Raw genomic sequence first — 26,364 nt, forward strand, 5'->3', positions numbered from 1 at the left:
ATCATCCAATACGGTTTGGTTCTCTTCTACGTTTTGTTTGGAGCTGTTTTCAATGAATACCCCGGAAGGAAGATCAGGCTGCCACCAGGGGTCACTCAGCCACTTCTAATGGGATACTTCTTATTCCATATTCTTACCAGGATTACTCTGATGTTTTAAGGGGCAAGATCCCAGGAGAACTACCGCCACACTGCCGCGAGGACTGTGTGATTGACCTTCTTCCTGGTTCATTCCTCCCTTTTTGGCACAAGCACACTCTTTCCTTACTGGAAAAGGAAGCCTTACGGACCAATCTGTACACTAGTTTGGTCAAGGGACTTATCCAAAAATCCTGGTCTCCTTCCGGAGCTTCTTTGTTTTTTATACCCAAGAAGGATACTAAGGAGCTCCGACCCTGCATAGACCATAGGGGACTCAACAGAATAACAATTTGGGACCAGTATCCCATGCCTTTGATAAAGGATATCCTATTCGCTGTGCAGGAGACGCATGTGTTTTCCAAACTAGACTTTCAGGGGGCTTATCATCTGCTGAGAGTCCGGAAGGGAGACAAGTGGAAGACAGCCTTCAGAACACCTTTTGGCCACTTTGAACACTGCATCCTGCCCTTTGGACTCGTGTACGCACCAGCTGCCTTTAACTGGTTCATTGACCGTGTGTTCTAAGACTCCTGTTCCACACAGTCATCGTATATCTAGATGACATTTTGGTATATTCCAAGAAGAAGGAAGACCATCCATTCTACCTATCGGTAGTACTGGAAATATTAAGGGTGAACAGCCTGTTGGTAAAACCTGAGAAGTGTTCCTTCAAGTCACCCTCAGTATCGTATCTAGGTTTTATCCCGTGAAAGGTTGGGATAGAAATGGATCCACGCAAGGTAAAGGCTATCATGGAGTGGCCTTCTCCCAGATCCGTAAAAGAGATTCAACGACTTCTGGGCATGGCACATTTTTATCGACTCTTCATTCCCGAATTTTCAAAGAACGTACTTCTGATTACCTCCCTACTGAAGAAGAACGTTTGTTTCCAATGGGATGATGCTAAGAAGCAGGTCTCTCTCTTTCTAAAGTCTAAGTTCTGTTCCGCTCCAATTCTCTGCCAGCCCGACCAGAGTCTACAATTCATCGTAGAAACAGACGCCTCTTTTTCTGCTTTCGGAGCGGTTCTTAAACAAGTCGGTTCTGATGGGTTGGAAGATCCTGTGGCCTACTATTCTAGAACGTTAACTCCTAGTGAATGCAACTATTCAGTTTTGGAAAAGGAGCTGCTTGCTATTTGACAGGCGTATGTCGAATGGAGACACCTGTTGTTAAGGCCTACCTCCCCCTTTGAAGTGTGCAAGAACTTGAGGGTGTTACAGAAAATGGAATGTAATAACAGCCATCAGGCCCGCTGGGCTAATTTCTTCCTACAATACAACTTCTGCCTCATGTATCTGCCAGGTGAGAAAAACACCCTTGCTGATGGACTATCCAGGTGTCATCAGAAAGAGAAGGATGAATCCCCAGAAAGAGAAAGGATGCTCACTTGAAAAAAGTTTCTTCTTATGGTTGACACCTTCCTCCAAGAGGTCTGTCAGGCTTCAGCAGGATTCTCTTTGATGCAGGCCCTTAGCGAGGGGAACATGTGGCATGCAAGAAGGCCTTCTTTTTGTTGATTCTCGTTTACTCATGCAAAATGATTCCTTACAGAGAAAGATACTCACTTGGTGTCATGAGGTCTAGACAGCCGGTCATAAGGGTATCAGGGCCTCCATTGAACTAATTGCCCGTTCCTTTTGGTGGTCTACCCTGAAGAGGAATGTTGGGAGTTTCGTGACTTCCTGCCCTGTATGCATAAGAGGAACATATACTACCTCAAAACCCTTGGGCACTCTTCATCAAAGCCCAACTCCTACCAGTCCTTGGACCCATATTTCAATGGATTTCCTTGTGGATTTACCTTCCTCAAACCTCTGTACCACTATCATGGTGACCATAGACAACTTCACCAAGATGGCACGTTTTACTCCTTTGCGGAAATTACCTTTGGCCTCACAGATGGCACGGGTATTTCTCTAAGAGATCTTTAGGCTTCATGGGGTACCGCAGACTATAAACACAGACATGGGTTCCCAATACATCTCACGTTTTTGGAGCGCCTTGTGTAAAAAGTTGGAGATTGACCGAGCCCTCTCCTCAGGCTACCAACCCCAAACAAATGGCCAGGCAGAGAGGGTAAATTACACCCTAAAGCAATATCTCTGCTGTTTTGCCCCCTCTAATCAAGATAACTGGGCAGACGTACTGCCAACAGCCGAATTCGGATATAATAACACTGTACACTCGGCCACTGGAATTAGTCCTTTTTATGCCTCTACTGGAGTTCCTTCCCACACTCTTCCAAAGACCAGTTTACGTTTGTGCAATATCCCTTCTTTGAATCACCATCTGGACTGCATAGTTGCCAATCACTGCGTGGCCTACCTCAATCTGAAAAAGTGTAAGAAGGAGAATAAGGAGTACGCTGACAACTTCGTAGCAAGGATTGTACATGGGCGCAGGAAGACAAGGTCTGGCTTGCCACAAGGGATACCCCCCCCCCCGGATCCGACCCTCTAAGTTGATGCTACGCCTTTTGGGGCCATTTAAGATTTAAAAGAGGATAAACCATGTGGCTTACAAACTCCAATTACCTAAGACATAGGGCCGGATTCATCCTGTATTCCATTTGTCCCTTCTTCGACCTTACCGTCTTGATCGTTCTCTAGACAGCTACACTATCAGACCCAGGCAGCTCCAAAAGAACCAGATGAGTATGATTTCTCTAAGATATGTGACTCCCGTTATTATTGGGGAAGGCTGCAGTACCTCATCCATTGGAAGGGATACTCTGTTGAAGAACTTTCTTGGGAGCTTTCTTTTCATGTATCTGCACCTCTTTTACTTTGACAGTTTCATCTGTGGTTTCCAGGGAAACCAGGTCCAGAACCCCAGAGGAGGGGTCATACTGTTATGGGGCCACACAGGTCGTTATGAAGGCAGTGAAAATGGCTACACATAGCAGTGCCGGCATGCATGGGTCACGACTGCCAACAACGTTCTAGTCTTTCTTCAAGATGGCGGGTTGCCGCATTTCACTTCCTGTGAAGCAGCGCTCTTCACGTTGCAACACAGTAGGGTTCCTGCTTCGGGTACCAACGATAGTGCTTTGCTTTTCTATGTTACCCCCGCCTTTGCCGTTGCTATCCCGCTTACCCATTCCGTTTCAGCCTGTCTCCTGCCTTATTCTACCGACTTTCTGCTTGCTCTCTGTTGGTTTTGTCCCTGATTTCTCCATCTGCTGCCTGAGACGGATCCTGCAAGGATTCCGCTACTACTTACCTGATATTCCAGCATTCCAGCGCATCTACGATAAGGACTACTACATCTGTTTTTGTTTTAGCTGACGCTTTTTCCCCAACTATCTGGACTGTCCTTTCCGCGATTGCTCATATCAGCTTGTTCCATTAGGCTGACACGGTGGCTTTGGAAATGAATCGCCCATATCTCGTCAATGAGAGTTCCACGTTCCACTACCAGAAAAAAGTCCAAGAAGAAGAAGCAATGCTCTACCGCCATCTCTGCTGCTGACACTGACCAAGACCCAGGTGAAACTCTGTCTCGTGATCCCTCTGACACCACCACATTGACACTTTTTTGGTATAGTTGTCCCTTTTCAGGTTGAGGTATAACAGCCAGACGCTATAGGTGTTCATCCTAACCGCTTTCCCTTTGTGGATTGGAGCTAAATGTTGTACTAAAGTCTGTGCCCCAGATTGGCCAATATGCTATATAACCTTAGGGAGACTCTGCAGAAATGATCAGGGACGTTGATTCACCAAAATGTTAGAGCTAGTGGAAGAGACATCACAGGAAGTGATGTCACTTGACCTTTGACCCGGATGGCATCAGTTCCTCTGAAACTGACTTTAAATGGACAGTTCCCGTGTCCAGTCTCAAAGGCAAAAATGTAGAACAACGCCTTTTTAGTATGGAACAGAGACGGATCAATTTGACTAAATCTCATGTTATAGAGTTCAATGAAGAGATTGTGTACACATAGGCAATTTACAAAATATGTATACAAACGATTCCGGTTTGCTATTAGTCCAACTTGTGTTTTTCATTATTGTTCCTTTGTCATGTTCTTGGTTTCCTGTCTTGACAGACGTGCCTGTATTAACAAAATCATAGCAAAGGGCAAACAGTCATTTATATGTAATAGCTGTTTTAAGACATGCATCTAGAAGGTATTTACTTCTTTAGTAAGTATCTGTTTAATAATTGCTCTACACTTTCATACGAGTGTCGATATATATGTATTTTATACATGTATTACTTTCATTGTAGCCATAGCCACTCGAATTTTGTAACAGTGAGAACAATCCATCTCCTTGAAAATTCTCAGGCAACAATATGGCTTTCATGCCCTGCGTTTGGGGTGCACATGGCCTTTAACAGCCCACCAGCCCCTTCTAAGGCAGGCCCAGGTGAAACGAGGGCCTCAGCATGGGCTGTGGGCCGTTAAAGGCCATGTCCACCCTCCTGGCAGGGCATGAAAGCCATTTGCACCACAGGGAACATCTGGGAACATTCCACAGTTTTTCTTTGAGAGATCCGCGCTGCCAGCGCAGCCAATCTCACGATGAAAAATGAAGAAAAAAAAAAGATGGCCGCCATATGGAAAAGGGACTAAGTGCAATGCTCTGGTCCCGCAGGTAAGTGAAGGGGTTGGGGGGGGGGGATCATCAGGTAATTTTGGGGGTGGGGAGCCACAGGTAGAGGCTTCCTGTTGCCTCCCCACATTGAAAGAAAAAAAAAAGGACCCACCTGGGGAAGGACCTCAGGTGGCTGGCACATCGGGTGGGGATTATGCATTCTCGCCTGATGTTCCAGCCACCTGATTGGCTGAGCGCCCTTCTCCGGGTGCGAATGAAGATTACACAGCCTAGAATAGCGCTGGGAGTCTTGATTCTATTAAAGACCTGGAGGCGAGCATTATGCTTCAACTTCCTTTACTTGCTCTCACAGCAGCAAACAAATGTAAAACTTTGAGACCTACAAGAAAAGAACAATGGTGCCAACATTAACTGAGTTCTTTAGTTCCAACTGAAAAATGTCCTTCTGAGGCAATTGTAGACCTGCTCCTCCAAGCCTCATAAGCCTCTTCCTTATGGAGTCCTTCCTCTTTCTTTGCGATCCATGCTGACCTTCACTCTCGACCTTACAGCAAGCTCCTCTTAGATGAAATTCATAACATCCTGTCTGGGAGATAGGGGCAAGAACTGGTCCAACAGTTTGTCTTAGTGTGCCTGTTCACTGTGAAGGTGATACACTCTGGTGAGAAAGTCTTCCTCGCCAAGTCCAACGCTCTCACGTCCGATACCCTCTTGCATGACACTAGACACAGTAGGATGGCCGGTTTAGCTGAATGCGTTTCATCTCTAATCCCCGTTCTCTGGCATTCCTCCAATTTCGTGAAAACTAGATTAACATCCCGCATAAATGAATACATTGGTTACAGGGGCCTATTCTGTTTCGCCCCCTTCAGCAATTTGCATACCGCTCGGTGCTCCCCCACTGGGCTACCATCGCACAAGTTATGCCCTGTGGAAATCGCTGATCTATAGACCGCTACGGCCCGGAGCGGCTCACCTTCCTCACACAAACTTGCTATAAAATTCGGGATGTCTACTATAGTTGCTGAAACGGGACAAAGTTCCCATACCATTTACTCCATGTGTTCCATACCGCTCTATAACTATTCGCTGTAGTGGGCTCCCAGGATTCCTCAATGAGCTATGAAGCTTGTTGTGAAAGACCTGTGAGTCTCCATCTCGACTTGAAATCTTGCATGCCAGTAACTTCAGGGTCCCCTCTGACACCAGCGGGTGTACCGCACCATTCAGTGCTCTCAGCAACCCTGGAAACAAAGGTAATATCATGGTTGCATCCACCAGGAACTTCATCAGGACCGGGAACCAGGCCTGCGAACTCCACCATGGTGTCACTATCAAGTAAAACCCTGTCCCTCTTCGCCTTGGCTAGAACTCTCCCTATCATTGCGAATGAAGGGAATGCATATCCCTCGTCGTGTCCCACGTCCACAGGAAAGCATCTGTAGCTTCTGCCCCTGGATCTGGCTTCCAGCTGAAGTACTGCATACATTGATTGTTCACCCTGGACGCAAACATGTCTAGCTGAAGTGGACCCCACTTCTTCTCGATCTCCCTGAAGATTGTTTTCTCCAACTTCCAGTTGCTGTAATCGATCAGGAACTGAGTTGGCTACCTCGTTGTCTGGCCCTGGGAGATGTCATTACCACTGAGATCTTCCTCTATGCCAGCATCCTTGATCTGGCGTCCCCCGGGTGATTTATGTAATGCGCCAACAAGATGTTGTCCATCCGTAGAAGTAAGCAGAATCCTATTCTCCCTTTTTAACAGGGAGCGGGTTGCGAACGAACCTGTGTGCAACTCCAGGCAGTTGATGTGAAGGCTTGGTTCTTGCTTGGTCCACCGACCGCCCTTCTCTGCTTCGCCATATCTGGCCCCCCAGCCTAGTCTGATGGCGTCGGATTCCAGGATGGCATTCAGTTTCCTACTGAAGATGGCCCTGCCAGTCCATGCCTCCATATGTTCCAACCACCACTGCAGCTCCATCTTGGATTTCTCATCTATCTCCACTAGTTGGCGATACATCTGTGCTCTCCGAAGGATCCATGCTTTCATCCTCTGCAGAGCTCTGTAATGTAGTGGTCCTGGGAAAATTGCCTAGATCGAGGCCACCAGGAGTCCTACGATTCTTGCGAGCTCTCTTAGCGATATGTGTGTCCTGCTCAAAGCGTTCCTTAGCTCCTTTTTGATCCCTTTTACTTTTGCTGTTGCTAGATCGAGCATGCTCTTCTGAGTGTCCACTATGATTCCCAGGAACTGCAGGTCAAAGTCAGGCGGGGCTTTTCCCAGTTGATCAGGAACCCTACAGATTCTAGCAGCTGTGTGGCTGTCTCTGTCTGCTCTGGGAACCTCTCCATGTCTTGGAACATCAGGATCATGTTGTCTAGATATACAATTATCCTCAGGTCCTGATCTCGCAGGACTATGACTACCGGCTTCATTAACTTGGTGTAACACCAGGTAGCTGATGAAAGTCTGAACGATGGATGGGTAAACTCCCATACTTCTCCTTCCCAGACGAAATGCATGTATATTCTGTAACCCTGCTCCACGGGAATGGTCAGGTAAGCATCCTTTAAGTCTAGACTTGCGAGCCAGTGCCCCTCTCTGAGAATGGCCCTAAGCAGAGGATCCACTCGACCTTGAAATGCTGGTACAGGATCCTTTCGTTCAGTCCTCTGAGGTAGATGACCGGTCTCACTTTGCCTTTTCTGTGGACCAGAAAGAGGTTGCTTGGGTCCTTCCCCAGGAGGTCTATGACTTCCGCTGCTAATAGTCGCCTGTCTGGTTCCAATAGAAATATTGGATTTGGTCTCCTTACCTGTGTGGGCTCCAAGAACTCTTCGAGGTACTCCTGCACTGTTTGCAGTACCCATGCATCCCCTGACAATTTTAGTCAGTTCTCTAGAAACAAGGCTGTCCTGCCTTCCACGGGAGGATACTCTCACAAGGCCCTTACCTGAAGTGATCGCTGGTCGGCAGCTGTGCGGTCTGCTCCTTCTGCCTTTGCCCCTTCTTTCCCTGGATAGGAAGAAAGTATCTGGTCTGGTGGACTCCCAGTATTGGGCTGCTCCTTGACCCTGAGGTCTCCTACCACGACCGGTCTCTCCAAATACCCAACTGGGGAAGATCTTCATGATTGAAATCTGGGCGTTTTATCCAATTCAGAAAATATGTTGAATAAACGACTCAGCTACTTGGAAAAGAAGTCTCTGAATAACAGTCCCTGGGAGGCATCACCCGCTTCAAAAGAAGCTACGTCTCCCAATTTCTGGTCGATCTTAATCAGAAGGCCTTTCCTCCTTTCCCCTGCTATAATGCAATTTGTGTTTACTAGCAGGCACACAGCTATTTGCACCAAGTTCGCCAGTACTGTGGGATCCACTGGCTTCCCTGTATCGCTTGCCCTCTCTGCAAGGTACATCATTTTGGTCAGAGGCCCCTCCACATCTAGCAATTTGTCCTGCCATACTTTCCATGCCCGATTGATCAATTTCTTGAGATCTTTGTGTCTCATGACCACGAAAGCCAGACGTTTCCGTTCTAATTCTGCAGTTTCTGCAACCTTCCCTGACAACAGCGGTCTAGGGCATTCAACGCGCAACTACTGCTGCCTCACGTCCTTGTCCAGCAGCTTCTCATGCAAGCGTTTATGTAGGGTGCTACCCTTGGAGAAGATGTCAATGTTGTTGCCCTCGGATGGGTAATCCTATCCGGGTCGTACATACGATCAGCTTCAGACATCTGCATCTGTGGGCCTCATTACGAGGTCGGCGGTAAGGGGTTAATGGCGCCGGTAAGGATGCCCGTGCCGTTAACCCGTTATCGCCGCATTACGAGGTCCCTTAGCGGGAGCCGCTGAAGGACCAGGGAACTAACAACGGGCCTGTTATTAACGGACCCGTTGTTAGCTCCCTCCCCATTCCCATTGAGCCCTATGGGGGCTCGAATGGGAATGGGGATGGGTTCCCTGAATGGGGAAATACCGGGTCCTCCAAGGTTGGAACGACCCAGTAAGTTCCCATTCAGGGAACCCAGACCCGGTATGCGGTATGGGGGTAGCCATGGCGCTAATAGCACCATGGCTACCTCCATACTCGTAATGAGGCCCTTTTCTCCTTCTTTTGGTGCCTGGGATCTCGTTATTCCTCTTCTGAGGAAGTGCGGCTCTCTGACGTTGAGGAGTCGAGATCCACTGCTCTCTTAGATGGAGCTGGCTGGCCCTCTGAACCAATATTCATCTCCCCTGGGTCAGGGGTCATGAAGCCAGTCACCTTGCGCTTTGCCAGTGTGAGTGTTATTTAATAGTTTAAGCGATCCTTCAGCCTCTGGAAGGCAAACCTTCCTATGGTATTGATGATCATTGGGGGTCTGAAAGGCACACCTCTCACAGATCTTTTCTTTCTTCCCCTTTGCCCCTTCACAAGCGGAGCGACCCTTATTTGATGGTCCTGCCTCCAGGTCTTGTCTGTCTCCCTCGGAGCCTTTCCTGCTTTTTAGGCCACACACCACCCATAGTCCAACCTCCTCTGGATCAGACTGAAACCCTCCTTCAGGGTTTTCTTCAGAGTACGAGCATCTGCACTCTGTAACTCAAAAGAGTGCGGGGGAGGTCCTGGTATCTCCTGTGATGGTGCCCTGAGGTACTCTCCACAGAGTGCAGGCACCCCTACACCGACTGTAGGTGAAGCACTTATCTAATGACATCCCCATAACCTTGTATATCGGTAATTTGCAAGGTCCCTTTCACCACCCAAAAGACCCTGGCACCTGAAGAAAATTCCCACATCTACAAGGAGGGATTGAAACATGTGGGGCGACAATATAAGGTTCAAGATAATTCATAACAAGAATGAACAAATGTATTTTTGGTATCTGGTATGTGTACATGTTTTTTTTTAATTGTAAAATTAAAAATAAATGTTTAGTGACTAATTTTTGAATAAAACGTATTCAAACTTTTCATACAAGGTCACTATATAGTTTTATAGTTTGGAGTATACTAAGGTATTTTTCCTCCTTTTACACTGCCCATTTGGGGATGCATATTTAACTGACTTGTGGTAAAAATGTCTCTGCAGAGAATTCGGGATGTGCAGCCATCAGACAACACGGCTGATATAATTATTGGGAAAACAACTGAGAAAATGCAGCGTGATGTGGAGGTCAAGGGAGCAAGCAAGCAGAAAACAAGTGTAGCCATAATTGGCGTGGGTGCCAATATAGGGAACGATGGCAATAAGATTTCAGTGAATAACCAGCAAATGGCTGGTCACATGAGTCTTCAGGAGACTTCCAGAGTAGAAGGTGTGACTGGCGATGGTCAATGGCAGTGGTTGCCCACGGTCTTTAAGGCCCACTTTTCAGCAATTAGTCGATGATGAAAGTATTATATGTTCGTGGAACACTAGAGGGTTTGGCTGTCAGCTGAGGATGGTCTATTGACATATATTGACCTGTAGAGCATTATTGCGTTGCAGGAAACTTGGATGACCGAAACATGTGAATTTGATGGTAGAAGTACAAAACAAATACTGTCCACCAAAGGTCCTATTGGCCGACCTAAGGGCGGTCTTATGATCTCTGTGCACCATCCACAGAGTCTGTGTCCTATGACTGAGTCGACTACCATGGTTCAAGTGGTAAAAACTGTATTTAAGAAGACAGAAATGATAGTACTTAACATTTACGATCCTCCAAATAACTTTGCCACTAAATTAAAAATGTGCTATGGTGAGAAAAACATTAGCTGCCATAGATCCTCACTTCCCCGTGTGGATAATGGGAGACTTCAATGCAAAGATATGCTTAGAAAGTGTAGACCAGATGAATCTTGAAGTATCCGCACCCATTAATCCATTGGCATTTAACAAACAAGGAAAGGCATGGACTCTTCTCTTGAACTCCTGTAAAATGATAAAGTTAAAAGCATTGGATAACAAACGCTCACTCTTTGGAGGCTATTTTAAGATTGCAACTAAGCAAATGAATGCCCAAGAGAGATGGAATCAGATCCTCTTAGGAAAGGACAAAAAACTCATATTCACCATAATTCAGATCTGGCTCCATATAATGAAAGAAGTTGATGAACAAAGAAAATGAAATAACTTTCTTTTAAAAAATGCAAGACAGATTAATGAATTATAGTCGAGAACACTGTAAAGAATCTAATGTGTAAAAATGTAATGAAAAGTTTATTAATTAAACTATATCATTTAATAAAACAAAAAAATGATCATAATAATAAAGTTAAATGGATACTGTCCTGGTGATGCACATAGTGACTTTACGAGAGTGTGTGGAAACAGTGCCTCCACTATCGATTATGTGTTTGTGAATAGGGGGCTTTGGCCATGGTGACATACATGGCAATGGTAGTTCGTGAGGAGAACGACCACATGCCTTTGTGTGTCTTACTTAAATCTGCTTTTAATAGTGACACTTCTGAAATCTATGATCAAAACGGTGACATCTTTGTAAACAAAGGATCTAACTGCATACTGTGGAATGTGGCTAACCTGGACAAAGCCAAGCAAGTTACAGAGGCACACTTACCTACCTTTATACAGTGATACACTCATGGGAGTAGCAGCGATAGATCTCTTTTGGTTCAAGATTTCATGAATATCACTAAGGATATTGGAGTGGGGTACAACAAAGACGAGAGTACTTAAGCCCCCATGAACGCTGGAATGGTGTGTATAAGAAAGGAAAGAACTATGATAGAAGGATAAAAAACAATTAAGGTCAAATATAGCTAGTGTGATCTATCCTGCTCTAAATGTGCTTTCTGTAAGTGAAACCACTGAATGTATTAAAAAGATGAAAAATTAAAACCGTAGATGGCTTAGGGTGCACAAACGAAAGTGTGAAATGGGAGTATGGGACTGGCAGCACCAAAAGGCGAATCTAGCCACGTAATAACACTTATTATGATTAGTTTATCATAGCTGCCCAGAAAAATATACAATGCCACAATAAGGACTGGATGCACCCAAATGCCAGTCTAGCCAGGTAATTACACCTATCATGATTGCATTATCAGAGATGCCCAATACACAGGTCAAGGCACAGTAAGAAATGGCCAGTGAAGGTGCAGTAAAATGCTAGTCTGGACATGTAATTACACTTACGATGCTTACTTCATTATAGATGCCAAGATAAATATGTCATGATGCCTTAAAAAATGACTAGACTGGCTGCAGCCAAATGCCAGTCTAAACAGGTAATAAAACGTATCATGCTTACTTTATTAGATACCCTGTAAAAATGTCATGCACATTAAAAAAATGACTATACTTGCTGTACCGAAATGCAAGTCTAGCCACTAATAACACATGCCATGCCTGCTTTATCATGGATGTCAAATACGTGATAGCGCACCACCCTCCTGACACGTCCACTCTCCCAACCACAAGATCAGCCCTTCGGCCCAGCATTATCTCCACATCCCTCCACCTTGTTCCCGCACTTACGTATGAGGCAAGGTGCTTCATAGGCAAATACTAGGATGAAGAAGAGTAGAACTAGGAGTAATGAAGATTACCGGTAAGTAATCAAGGTATTGAGAACAATCACACCATTTACATGCTCATTTACACTGCACCGATCCACCATTCACTCACACACCCAGCCACCCATACATCATGCACTCACCCAAACACACTACATAATATTCTCACACACACACACACACACACACACACACACACACACACACACACACACACACACACACACACACACACACACACACACACACACACACACACACACACACACACACACACACACACACACACACACACACACACACACACACACACACACACACACACACACACACACACACACACACACACACACACACACACACACACACACACACACACACACACACACACACACACTCTCTCTCTCTCTCTCTCTCTCTCTCTCTCTCTCTCTCTCTCTCTCTCTCTCTCTCTCTCTCTCTCTCTCTCTCTCTTTCTCTCTCTCTCTTACAAAAAAAGACACCTTCTTTCCTTTTTCCAAATCCATTGCTGCTCCGAGGAACTCCTCTGCAGGCAGGCCTCTGTGTCTCCCATCCTCCTCGCATGTAAGAACCAGCTCTGGTTCCTGTCATGCGCAGAACAGAGGAGACCAAACATTCCATGTCCTGTGGGGAAGCAGGGTTCTTTTTGAAGTCATTCTTAAATTGTTCTTTTTGAAGTCAGACTAACTTCAAAAAGAAATGAATTTAAAGAGGGCTCTCATTTGAGAACCCTCTTTAGTTTCGGTTTGTCTCTCCCTCGGCAACCCCTAACCAGGACTTGTAGAGGCAGACCCAGGTGTTGCACAGGAGTTGCCAGGGGATTCAGTTGCGGACCCTGGAGACCCCAATTGACGTCCCTGGATATGATGCGAGTAAGAGAGAGAGAATGCTGGCTGAAAATAAGGAAAAACAAAAGAATGAGATCAGGAAAGAATGAGCAGTAGACACAGAAAAGCAGAGAAAGATGGAGCGAGGGACATGTGTGCAGCAAGGAAAGCACATGGTGGTTCTGAAGGAAAACAAGAGACGAGTTGGAGGCAGTGATGGGTTGACAGATGAGAGAAAATAGTAGAAGAAAAAAGAGGAAGAAGACTTGATGTAGTTGAGAGGAAACCAAACTGATGGAGGTTATAGGGATACTAAGAGAATATCATGAGAGAATGAGAGAATAGAAGAAGGTATGAAACAAGGAGAGTTGGAGGTGTGATACTGGGAGGAATGTAGGTGATAGTCTGACATATGCCATCTTTCATCAAAATAAATTATCTTGTGGAAATTGACTTTGACATCATTACATGGTGGTGATGACAAGGCATGCATATGTATTAAGAAGGGAAGTATAGGGCTGGGGGTATTGTGGACTATGGGGTGACACCCCCAATACATATTAACAAAACGATGAAAGGCCACAATGTAATTTTATTGATGAAAATTAACATGGGGAAACGTATTTAGATGAAAGGACATAGAAGCGAGTCTGGCATTGGTGCCAGAGTGGAATTGGTAAAGATAAAGTTGATAACAAAACAAGGATGGAGGTTGCAGTGGGAGAAAGACCCTGAGCTATGAGTGGCGTGGAACCATAGATAGAGATAGATAAAAGTGAGAGTAGGACAGCCATGAAAATGAGAGTGAATGGGATAATTCAAAGGGAAAGATGCAATAGGGCGGAATAGGGGATAATCAGCAGATTGGAAGGGCTAGAGGTGAGACAAGGACAGAGTTGCTAGAGGTGTATTGGAAAAGTTCCAAAAAAGAGGCATTTACGGTAGTGAGGAAATGAGAGCCAATGAGTAGAGACTAGAAAGACAGGTGGAGGGGAAAGAGATAGAGACCAGGTGAGTGAAGGGGGTGAGCCTTGAGCAGATAAGGGAAGTACATACTTAAAGTGAAAGAACATGGCCTGAGTCATTGATTTTGAAAATTAATTCACTACAGAAGTCAACTGCTTCTTTTATGGAGATTACATTTTTCAATGTAGTTACTTTGGTCTCTTAACCATAGGATCATTCACAGTGAAGTCTAGGAATTCTCTCACACTTCTCTCGGACTTGGATGCCTTGTGCACCAGTGTGGATCCACCAGGGTGGATCTGTCACTGGACAGGTGGTATCTTACCTACTTGGTGGTAGTTGCCCACGTAAGTGTCTGAAGTCTGTTCTATGTGACAATTACTGGTATTGGTATTTAGGCTGGTTCTTAGCAGTTCCTGAAAACATATTACATACTAAATTCACATATACCAACCACCATGTGGCTGGCTTATATCTGAAAACTGTCGGGACATTTTCCAGCTGACAATACATAATTCTGCACTATACAAAATAACCCGTTCTTACACGTTGTTATGGTCTGCACCATTTTCCATACATAATGCTGATCAGGTGTGTGTCGTGCAGCGCAGGCTGACTTGTCCATTGCCTCGCTCATGGCATCATCACATGCAGGCCATTGTGTTGGGCCCGGGGTGAGGGACCTCCTGCCCTGGTGCCGGCACTGCACAGTACAAAGACACGGGAGGCAGGTGTCAAACGCAACACATCTTTATTCATACACCTCCTACATGCCACTGCCTTGCCCATTCTTAGCCTTCATCAGTTCCCCTGTTACCCCCGCCCCATGCCCCAGAACCCAACTGTCAATGGGACATCCCCGCAAATTAAACAATTACCCCAACGGGGGTGCAACATGTGCCTGGGATGGTGCGCCTCAGCCCATTTCTTCAATGAGACATTGCAGTTTGTTTCTTGCTCTTTGGGGTCTCGAGTTCTCTGTCTCTCGCACCATTCTTCCTGCCGGCTCCCCAGTGTATTCCACACCAGAGGTGTCAGAGTCTTCTCGGTCTCCATGATATGAATCGTCCTCATGGTGTTCATCAGACATGTCCCCTCTTCCCCTTGCCCGCCGTGGGGTGGCTAGTGGAAACCGTTTGAAATGTGAGGAGTTGCAGGTGGTGGACCCACGGTCGCCCTGGGCCGTAACCATTGAACCCTTTCGTGCAGTAATCACTAGGAGATCATCCTTGAACATTGCCATGTGTTTGTGGGTTTGTTTCTGCTTCATCGTCACTACCTCTTCAACTTCTAGCATGCAGTCCTTGGCTTTCCTGCGAATGTCTGCATAGTCCTTTATTCTCTGCTTGGCGTTCTGGTCGTGAACTCTCATTTCACTATCCTCAGGTCGCATGGTGTCTTTGGGGGCCATGCTGTGGCAGCCGGGACCGAACATTTCTCCCAAACAGGACCTCTGCTGGGCTTTTCCTGTGGAGCTGTGTGCAGTGCTCCAATAGTCCCTGAGCAGTTGATGGAGGACATGCTCGTAGGGTTGTCCAGTTTACTGGGCCACCTGTAGCACTTGTTTGAGGTTTGCCATGAAACGCTCAATCATGCCGTTTGCTTGAGGCCATAACAGCATGATCTTCTGGTGATGAAACCCCATGTACTCACTGAAGCGCTCAAAGTCTTGGCCAGCGTATGGAGATACATTATCTGTCTTCACTTTTTGGGGAATGCCATATGCTGTGAAAATGTGGTCCAGGACTCGGATGACATAGTGAGCTGCCATGGAGACTCTCTGCGCCTCTAAATAGCTGGGGTACTTGTCCATTATGGCTAGGATGTATTTTCTCCCTTCAATGAGACCAAAGAAGTCAGCCGCCACTGCTTTCCACACCCCCTCCGGTAACGCAGACATCCGATAACGCTCTGAATGTCTGTTGGGTGTAATGAGGCAACAGGTCGGACACTCTTTCAAGAACTCCCCCAAAAGCGCAACTAGTTGGGGGAACCAGACCTTCTGTCTCAACATGCGTTTCGTAGACACTATTCCTCGGTGCGCCTCATGTGCTAGTTCCACTACTTTCCTCCGGAGTGAAGCTGGGATCACCATATTGTGTCCTTTTAGTAGTAGGTTGTCCTCAGACGAGGCCAGTTCCTCCTTCACCAGTAAAAGCCTGTCTATTTCTCTACGGACGTCTTCCGATTCAAAGCACCCTCTTTCTTTGGCCCATCTCCACCGCCCTGATCTGAGTCCTTCACTGACGATGAGGCATGCTGGATCCATCTCTTGTTTCCTGTGCGAGGGTAGCAGGGTCGATGCCCTTGGGCATGGCTTCTTGAATTAGATATCACAAGTAGTGATCCACTACAGAAGGTTCCGGTCGGTCTTCGCTTCTCGGATGACGGGACAGAACTCACACTCACTTTCACCGTTGGAAGCTATGTGAGGTACCAGCACCGTGGGGTTATGAGATGTGGGAGGGAGGGGCTTCTTCTAACAGCCGCAGCGAGGCACAAGCACCGTTGGTTCCCTGCTCCCTTCCCTCACTCACCACTGCTACTGGCAATCACTGCTGCGGACCCCCGGGAACAATCCATCCTCCTGCATCTTCCGATACATGGGCAGGGCAACGCCCTCACTGCCGCGGCCACCAGTAGTTCTCCCTCTCCTGGGCCTCCGTTGCCATGCGCTTCGCCTTCCCGGCGCTGTAGCCTCCCAAGCATAGGATGTCTCTCCTTCGTTGCCACTGTGGTGGACCCGGGGTGAGGGACCTTCTACCCCGGGGCCAGCACTGGGCAGTACAAAGACACAGGAGGCAGGTGTCACACGCAACATGTTGTTATTCATACACCTCCTACCTGCAACTGCCTTGCCCGTGCTTAGCCTCGTCACTTCCCCTTTTCCCGCCGCCCCCCACCCTATCCCGCTCCGTGCCCCGGGAACCCAACTATCAACGTGAGGGCCATCATCCTTTCCTAACAGAAAAGTGAGGCCTACCACTCAATTAACACATTTTGTGGGGTGTCACTTACTATGGAGTCAGTTCATAAATATGGCTAGCCCGCCCACCAGCCCATTGATTTCAGTGGACTCTCTCTGGCTAAATCTGATTTCATTTGCCAGGGCAACTCGAAGAGGTTGAGATGTATGGGTCAGGTTGATAATATACTGCAGGGTATGGTGGGTAAACGCAAATGTGGCTGGGACAAGGTATTTATCTGGGTGGGGATTTTGCAAACCCTACGTCTTTGGGCCTGTGGATGTGGAAGCTGCACATGCTGTCATGTTTGTGCCTGAAGCAAGAGGGGCCATTGATATTGGGTGGTGCCATGTGGTGGTTATGCATAGGGAGAAGTTTGGGGCATGGAAGGGAGCCGTGCACACATTTGGGGCAGGGGTGCATGTAACAGTTTTCCTTTGGCACCATATTTCACAAACTTCTTAGAAACTATCCTGATGGGGGTAGGATTTTGGTGAAGCTACAACACAATTATCCAACAACAGTAAGAGAAACTCAAATACAAGGAGGCTTTGAGTGCTGAAAACAGGCCAAAACATACATCACAGAAGGAGGAGTGTGAAGAGTAAGTCAAACTGTTCGGTGCCAACATGGCAGTTTCCGTAGTGTAGTGGTTATCATGTTCGCATAACACGCTAAAGGTTTCCGGTTCGAGATCGAAAACACTTTTGTTTTTTTCCTGGCATATACCGAATTAGAACTCTGTTAATTAAAAACTGCACATACGTGCAAACATTTGTGGATGACATGCTAAAAAAGTCGGTAGCGGCAACATATGGTTAGTGCTGTGCAAGGAATCTCACATTCTGACTAGCCATGTGCATACTCTGCACTGCCACATATAGAAATTAGGGGTGTACCAGACTTTATAGACCAAAGTATGGGACAGTTTTATGAACGCCTATACAATATACAGCAAAAGGGATGATCAAATCAAAACTGGAAATATGCATTAAGTACCAGAGTGGCTGCACTCATAGATAGATTGGGAGGATCCAGATATCAGAGTTTGGGCTACCCTTAAACGTAGATTGCTATATAGAGTTGCTGCATCATGTTCACGACCTATGTATACCCCTGGAAGAACTACACGATCCCTAATAAAGGCTCATGTCCATAGATAGCGGTGGTGTGCCACCTACCTAAAAGGGGTAGAAACAGTAAAGTTACATACAGTCCATAGATAATTATGTGAATTGACCAAAAAAAAATAAACACAAAATTACAAAACAGGCCTGCACCAATGTGACCCACACTGGGCTGGCCTTTTTTAAACCACCTTTGTGAAGCTTAAATAGGCATAGCGTACTTCTTCTAGAGGGATCACACTGGTGACTTGTTGCACTTGATAAATCATATCAAGTCTTGTCCCTTTCTTTTGTGGTATACTGTTAGTCCAAATAGAGGGACATTTCTATGAACTTTACCAATGCTCCCTTAAAATTGTATTTATCTGTTCCTTCGGAATATGGTAGCTGTAAGGGGTCGGGACAACTTGCATCCATTTGTAGCGATCAGTTTAAGATTATTTAGCAGTTTTGAAGCTTCATCTGACATAATACTAAAGTTCACAGTATCTGGCCTATGCGCCATGTACCTATTCATCTATTTTACATGAACAATTATAACACTAAAAAAAAGTTGAATTCGAACAACAATAGTTTTATGTCATGCATATAGATATTCTTTAATGTCCATTCAGCCGGAAAATATCGTCAATGAGTGTTTCAACCTCTTACTCACTGGTCTTCACCAGGGCGTTAGAACGTCTTCACTATACAAATTCCCAATGGTTCTTGAGATGCTTATTTCTAATCACTTCATAGGTACTTCTTCTACCTTGCATAATTCCTGTAATAGTCCTATTTGCGAAAATTCAAAAGCCTTTCAGATTGAGTCCCAATTCTTGATGCCTAGAGGCTCTGCGCCTAATCTCAGACCGATTTTCCAAAGTCCAAATTTGTTTGATAACATACTCTTCCTGAGGGTTGTAACAGTGTCAATAAGCCACCCTCAAAACGGGGAGTTCCTTCTCTCCCCACTCACGTGGTTATGCAACAAACTATTTAACAGATTCTTTTTTTTTTTTGCCCTATCTCAGACACATATCATGCCCCTTGGATCCCTCTACCCTGAGCTGACAATGAGCCAAGAACCAGGCCAGTGTAGGGGAAATATATTGGTATTTATTTAAATTAAAAGTAATAGAAATGAGCACGAAAATGTTAAAAACCACTTTATCCGTGGCTCAACTTCTCTCAGCATAAATATATCACAAAAGTGAGTTAAAAAGACACAATCGCAATTATTCACTTTCTGTAAATTTAACTTCACAAAATAATTACATTGATCAATAATGAAGGCACTTTTGTGCGATTTTGATTTTCCTGCAGGCTTAAAAGGCTAGAAGTAGGATTTCAAGATTGGTAATGATGATTTCGCACACACTTATGGTTTAAAATAAACACAGGGTGATTTATCGGTTAATTTTTCAGACCCCCCCCCGCTTTGATCTATGTTGGGAAGTCAGACAGAAAACTTAGAATGCTTTGGGGAATTTTGGATTTCAGACTCCCCTTGCAGAAATACCTGTTTTGGGGAAGCTGGATAAAAAGGTTGGACTGATTAAAGAACAAAGACACCCCTCTTCCTTAAGAAGTCGTGGTCAGCTGGACAACAAGGATTACCCAATTAATTTATAGAGTACAGTTTTCAGCACACACTGCGAAGTGATCTTTGTTAATTTCAAATTTTAATAAAATACACCCTGGAGGGGGTACTAGAGAGCCCAATCAACATGGCCGCGAGCCGAAACATCCGTACAAGATCCAGCCGCACATCAACCCTGAAGCCAACCTCAAAGTGCAGATTATGAAAATTTGAGACACTGGGCACCTGCTGGCGAGACTTGAGGTTCCTAAACCTAAACTGGGCTGAGAACGACAGAGGACACCTTTGTGTGCGCAGTAGCGTGGAGTGGAGGGAGAGGCGCCTCTGATCCTGTGACAGGGACTTCAGCTGCACCTAGCACCCCAGACGGCCTAGACTGCCTTGCGGGCAACATCAAAGCGGAATTGGCAAGAGCCTTACCCGACTCCCGGACATCGAGGGAGCCAGCAGGGATGCTGCGGATCGGCTCACCACGCCGGGGGAGCCCCGGGCATAACGGCTCCTCCTCTGTGTGGCATGGAGGATCGCAGCCCGTCACTCCCGGGAGGCGAAGGCGGAGCAACCAGTCCCCCAACTACTGGGGAGATCAGCATACACCAGCCAGGACACCCGAGGAACTGAGTGGTGTTTCTGAGGGCAGAACGGAACGGAGGAAAGACCCGACCACTGGGTCTTGCCACGGTAACAACCTATGGCGGCGGCTCCTGGAGCAGAGAGGCACACGCCGGAAAACCCACAGAGCCCAGAGGCCACCAGGACTCTGAGAGAGCTGGGTTGACAGATGAGAGCAAAATAGTAGAAGGAAAAAGAGGAAGAAGACTTGATGTAGTTGAGAGGAAACCAAACTGATGGAGATTATAGGGATAATAAGAGAATATCATGAGAGAATGAGAGGATAGAAGAAGGGAAGAAACAAGGAGAGTTGGAGGTGTGATACTGGGAGGAATGTAGGTGATAGTCTGACATATGCCATCTTTCATCAAAATAAATTACCTTGTGGAAATTGACTTTGACAGCATTACATGGTGGTGATGACAAGGCATGCATATGTATTAAGAAAGGAAGCATAGGGCTGGGGGTATTGTGGACTATGGGGTGACACCCCCTATAGATTAACAAAACGATGAAAGGCCACAATGTAATTTTATTGATGAAAATTAACATGGGGAAACTTATTTAGATGAAAGGATATAGACGCGAGTCTGGCATTGGTGCCAGAGTGGAATTGGTAAAGATAAAGTTGATAACAAAACAAGGATTGAGGTTGCAGTGGGAGGAAGACCCTGAGCTATGAGTGGCGTGGAACCATAGATAGAGATAGATAAAAGTGAGAGTAGGACAGCCATGAAGGTGAGAGTGAATGGGATAATTCAAAGGGAAAGATGCAATAGGGCAGAATAGGGGATAATCAGCAGATTGGAAGGGCTAGAGGTGAGACAAGGACAGAGTTGCTAGAGGTGTATTGGAAAAGTTGCAAAAAAGAGGCATTTACGGTAGTGAGGAAATGAGAGCCAATGAGTAGAGACTAGAAAGACAGGTGGAGGGGAAAGAGATAGAGACCAGGTGAGTGAAGGGGGTGAGCCTTGAGCAGATAAGGGAAGAACCAGGATACTTAAAGTGAAAGAACATGGCCTGAGTCATTGATTATGAAAATGAATTCACTTCAGAAGTCAAGTGCTTCTTTTATGGAGATTACATTTTTCAATGTAGTTACTATGGTCTCTTAACCATCGGATCATTCACAGTGAAGTCTAGGAATTCGCTCACACTTCTCTCGAACTGGGATGCCTTGTGCACCAGGGTGGATCCACCAGGGTGCATCTGTCACTGGACAGGTGGTATCTTACCTACTTGGTGGTAGTTGCCCACGTAAGTGTCTGAAGTCTGTTCTATGTGACAATTACTGGTATTGGTATTTAGGCTGGTTCTTAGCAGTTCCTGAAAACATATTACATACTAAATTCACATATACCAACCACCATGTGGCTGGCTTATATCTGAAAACTGTCGGGACATTTTCCAGCTGACAATACATAATTCTGCACTATACAAAATAACCCGTTCTTACACGTTGTTATGGTCTGCACCATTTTCCATACATAATGCTGATCAGGTGTGTGTCGTGCAGCGCAGGCTGACTTGTCCATTGCCTCGCTCATGGCATTATCACATGCAGGCCATTGTGTTGGGCCCGGGGTGAGGGACCTCCTGCCCTGGTGCCGGCACTGCACAGTACAAAGACACGGGAGGCAGGTGTCAAACGCAACACATCTTTATTCATACACCTCCTACATGCCACTGCCTTGCCCATTCTTAGCCTTCATCAGTTCCCCTGTTACCCCCGCCCCATGCCCCAGAACCCAACTGTCAATGGGACATCCCCGCAAATTAAACAATTACCCCAACGGGGGTGCAACATGTGCCTGGGATGGTGCGCCTCAGCCCATTTCTTCAATGAGACATTGCAGTTTGTTTCTTGCTCTTTGGGGTCTCGAGTTCTCTGTCTCTCGCACCATTCTTCCTGCCGGCTCCCCAGTGTATTCCACACCAGAGGTGTCAGAGTCTTCTCGGTCTCCATGATATGAATCGTCCTCATGGTGTTCATCAGACATGTCCCCTCTTCCCCTTGCCCGCCGTGGGGTGGCTAGTGGAAACCGTTTGAAATGTGAGGAGTTGCAGGTGGTGGACCCACGGTCGCCCTGGGCCGTAACCATTGAACCCTTTCGTGCAGTAATCACTAGGAGATCATCCTTGAACATTGCCATGTGTTTGTGGGTTTGTGGCTGCTTCATCGTCACTACCTCTTCAACTTCTAGCATGCAGTCCTTGGCTTTCCTGCGAATGTCTGCATAGTCCTCTATTCTCTGCTTGGCGTTCTGGTCGTGATCTCTCATTTCACTATCCTCAGGTCGCATGGTTTTTGGGGGCCATGCTGTGGCAGCCGGGACCGAACATTTCTCCCAATCAGGACCTCTGCTGGGCTTTTCCTGTGGAGCTGTGTGCAATGCTCCAATAGTCCCTGAGCAGTTGATGGAAGACATGCTCGTAGGGTTGTCCAGTTTACTGGGCCACCTGTAGCACTTGTTTGAGGTTTGCCATGAAACGCTCAATCATGCCGTTTGCTTGAGGCCATAACAGCATGATCTTCTGGTGATGAAACCCCATGTATTCACTGAAGCGCTCAAAGTCTTGGCCAGCGTATGGAGATACATTATCTGTCTTCACTTTTTGGGGAATGCCATATGCTGTGAAAATGTGGTCCAGGACTCGGATGACATAGTGAGCTGCCGTGGAGACTCTCTGCGCCTCTAAATAGCTGGGGTACTTGTCCATTATGGCTAGGATGTATTTTCTCCCTTCGATGAGACCAAAGAAGTCAGCCGCCACTGCTTCCCACACCCCCTCCAGTAACGCAGACATCCGATAACGCTCTGGATGTCTGTTGGGTGTAATGAGGCAACAGGTCGGACACTCTTTCAAGACCTCCCCCAAAAGCGCATCTAGTTGGGGGAACCAGACCTTCTGTCTCAACATGTGTTTCGTAGACACTATTCCTCGGTGCCCCTCATGTGCTAGTTCCACTACTTTCCTTCGGAGTGAAGCTGGGATCACCATATTGTGTCCTTTTAGTAGTAGGTTGTCCTCAGACAAGGCCAGTTCCTCCTTCACCAGTAAAAGCCTGTCTATTTCTCTACGGACGTCTTCCGATTCAAGGCGACCTCTTTCTTTGGCCCATCTCCACCGCCCTGATCTGAGTCCTTCACTGACGATGAGGCATGCTGGATCCATCTCTTGTTTCCTGTGCGAGGGTAGCGGGGTCGATGCCCTTGGGCATGGCTTCTTGAATAAGATATCAGAAGTAGCGATCCACTACAGAAGGTTCCGGTCGGTCTCCGCTTCTCGGATGACGGGACAGAACTCACACTCACTTTCACCCTTGGAACCTATGTGATGTACCAGCACCGTGGGGTTATGAGATGTGGGAGGGAGGGCCTTCTTCTAACAGCTGCAGCGAGGCACAAGCACCGTTGGTTCCCTGCTCCCTTCCCTCACTCACCACTGCTACTGGCAATCACTGCTGCGGACCCCCGGGCACAATCCAGCCTCCTGCATCTTCCGATACATAGGCAGGGCAACGCCCTCACTGCCGCAGCCACCAGTAGTTCTCCCTCTCCTGGGCCTCCGTTGCCATGCGCTTCGCCTTCCCGGCGCTGTAGCCTCCCACGCATAGGATGTCTCTCCTTCGTTGCCACTGTGGTGGACCCGGGGTGAAAGACCTTCTACCCCGGGGCCAGCACTGGGCAGTACAAAGACACAGGAGGCAGGTGTCACACGCAACATGTTGTTATTCATACACCTCCTACCTGCAACTGCCTTGCCCATGCTTAGCCTCGTCACTTCCCCTTTTCCCGCCGCCCCCCACCCTACCCCGCTCCGTGCCCCGGGAACCCAACTATCAACGTGAGGGCCATCATCCTTTCCTAACAGAATAGTGAGGCCTATCACTCCATTAACACATTTCGTGGGGTGTCACTTACTATGGAGTCAGTTCATAAATATGGCTAGCCCGCCCACCAGCCCATTGATTTCAGTGGACTCTCTCTGGCTAAATCTGATTTCATTTGCCAGGGCAACTCGAAGAGGTTGAGATGTATGGGTCAGGTTAATAATATACTGCAGGGTATGGTGGGTAAACGCAGATCTGGCTGGGACAAGGTATTTATCTGGGTGGGGATTTTGCCAACCCTACGTCTTTGGGCCTGTGGATATGGAAGCTGCACATGCTGTCATGTTTGTGCCTGAAGCAAGAGGGGCCATTGATATTGGGTGGTGCCATGTGGTGGTTATGCATAGGGAGAAGTTTGGGGCATGGAAGGGAGCCGTGCACACATTTGGGGCAGGGGTGCATGTAACAGTTTTCCTTTGGCACCATATTTCACAAACTTCTTAGAAACTATCCTGATGGGGGTAGGATTTTGGTGAAGCTACAACACAATTATCCAACAACAGTAAGAGAAACTGAAATACAAGGAGGCTTTGAGTGCTGAAAACAGTCCATAACATACATCACAGGAGGAGGAGCGTGAAGAGTAAGTCAAACTGTTTCATGCTAACATGGCAGTTTCCGTAGTGTAGTGGTTATCACGTTCGCCTTACACGCGAAAGGTCCCCGGTTCGAGACCGGGCGGAAACACTTTTTTTTTTTCCTGGCACATACCGAATTAGAACTCTGTTAAAAACTGCACATACGTGCAAACATTTGTGTATGACATGCTAAAAAAGTCGGTAGCGGAAAAAAATATGGTTAGTGCTGTGCAAGGAATCTCACATTCTGACTAGCCATGTGCATACTCTGCACTGCCACATATAGAAATTAGGGGTGTACCAGACTTTATAGACCAAAGTATGGGACAGTTTTATGAACGCCTATACAATATACAGCAAAAGGGATGATCAAATCAAAACTGGAAATATGCATTAAGTACCAGAGTGGCTGCACTCATAGATAGATTGGGAGGATCCAGATATCAGAGTTTGGGCTACCCTTAAACGTAGATTGCTATATAGAGTTGCTGCATCATGTTCACGACCTATATATACCCCTGGAAGAACTACACGATCCCTAATAAAGGCTCATGTCCATAGATAGCGGTGGTGTGCCACCTATCTAAAAGGGGTAGAAACAGTAAAGTTACAGTCCATAGATAATTATGTGAATTGACCAAAAAAAAATAAACACAAAATTACAAAACAGGCCTGCACCAATGTGACCCACACTGGGGTGGCCTTTTTTAAACCACCTTTGTGAAGCTTAAATAGGCATAGCGTACTTCTTCTAGAGGGATCACACTGGTGACTTGTTGCACTTGATAAATCATATCAAGTCTTGTCCCTTTCTTTTGTGGTATACTGTTAGTCCAAATAGAGGGACATTTTTATGAACTTTACCAATGCTCCCTTAAAATTGTATGTATCTGTTCCTTCGGAATATGGTAGCTGTAAGGGGTCGGGACAACTGGCATCCATTTGTAGCGATCAGTTTAAGATTATTTGGCAGTTTTGAAGCTTCTTCTGACATAATACTAAAGTTCACAGTATCTGGCCTATGCGCCATGTACCTATTCATCTATTTTACATGAACAATTATAACACTAAACAAAAGTTGAATTCGAACAACAATAGTTTTATGTCATGCATATAGATATTCTTTAATGTCCATTCAGCCTGAAAATATCGTCAATGAGTGTTTCAACCTCTTACTCACTGGTCTTCACCAGGGCGTTAGAACGTCTTCACTATACAGATTCCCAATGGTTCTTGAGATGCTTATTTCTAATCACTTCATAGGTACTTCTTCTACCTTGCATAATTCCTGTAATAGTCCTATTTGAGAAAATTCAAATGCCTTTCAGATTGAGTCCCAATTCTTGATGCCTAGAGGCTCTGCGCCTAATCTCAGACCGATTTTCCAAAGTCCAAATTTGTTTGATAACATACTCTTCCTGAGGGTTGTAACAGTGTCGATAAGCCACCCTCAAAACGGGGAGTTCCTTCTCTCCCCACTCACGTGGTTATGCAACAAACTATTTAACAGATTCTTTTTTTTTTTTTGCCCTATCTCAGACACATATCATGCCCCTTGGATCCCTCTACCATGAGCTG

At 46.3% G+C, this 26,364-nt stretch overlaps 1 non-coding gene across 1 annotated transcript; it reads left to right on the top strand.

The window, feature by feature from the left end:
- Nucleotides 1–24,822: 24,822 nt before the first annotated feature.
- On the top strand, nucleotides 24,823–24,895 carry TRNAV-UAC (transfer RNA valine (anticodon UAC)). Its single transcript has one exon. It is a non-coding gene; the product is annotated as a tRNA-Val (tRNA).
- Nucleotides 24,896–26,364: the final 1,469 nt, after the last annotated feature.

Source organism: Ambystoma mexicanum, assembly GCF_040938575.1.
Source record: "Ambystoma mexicanum isolate Mex_15411 chromosome 12 unlocalized genomic scaffold, UKY_AmexF1_1 Mex_chr12_unloc.2, whole genome shotgun sequence".
NCBI lineage: Eukaryota > Metazoa > Chordata > Amphibia > Caudata > Ambystomatidae > Ambystoma > Ambystoma mexicanum.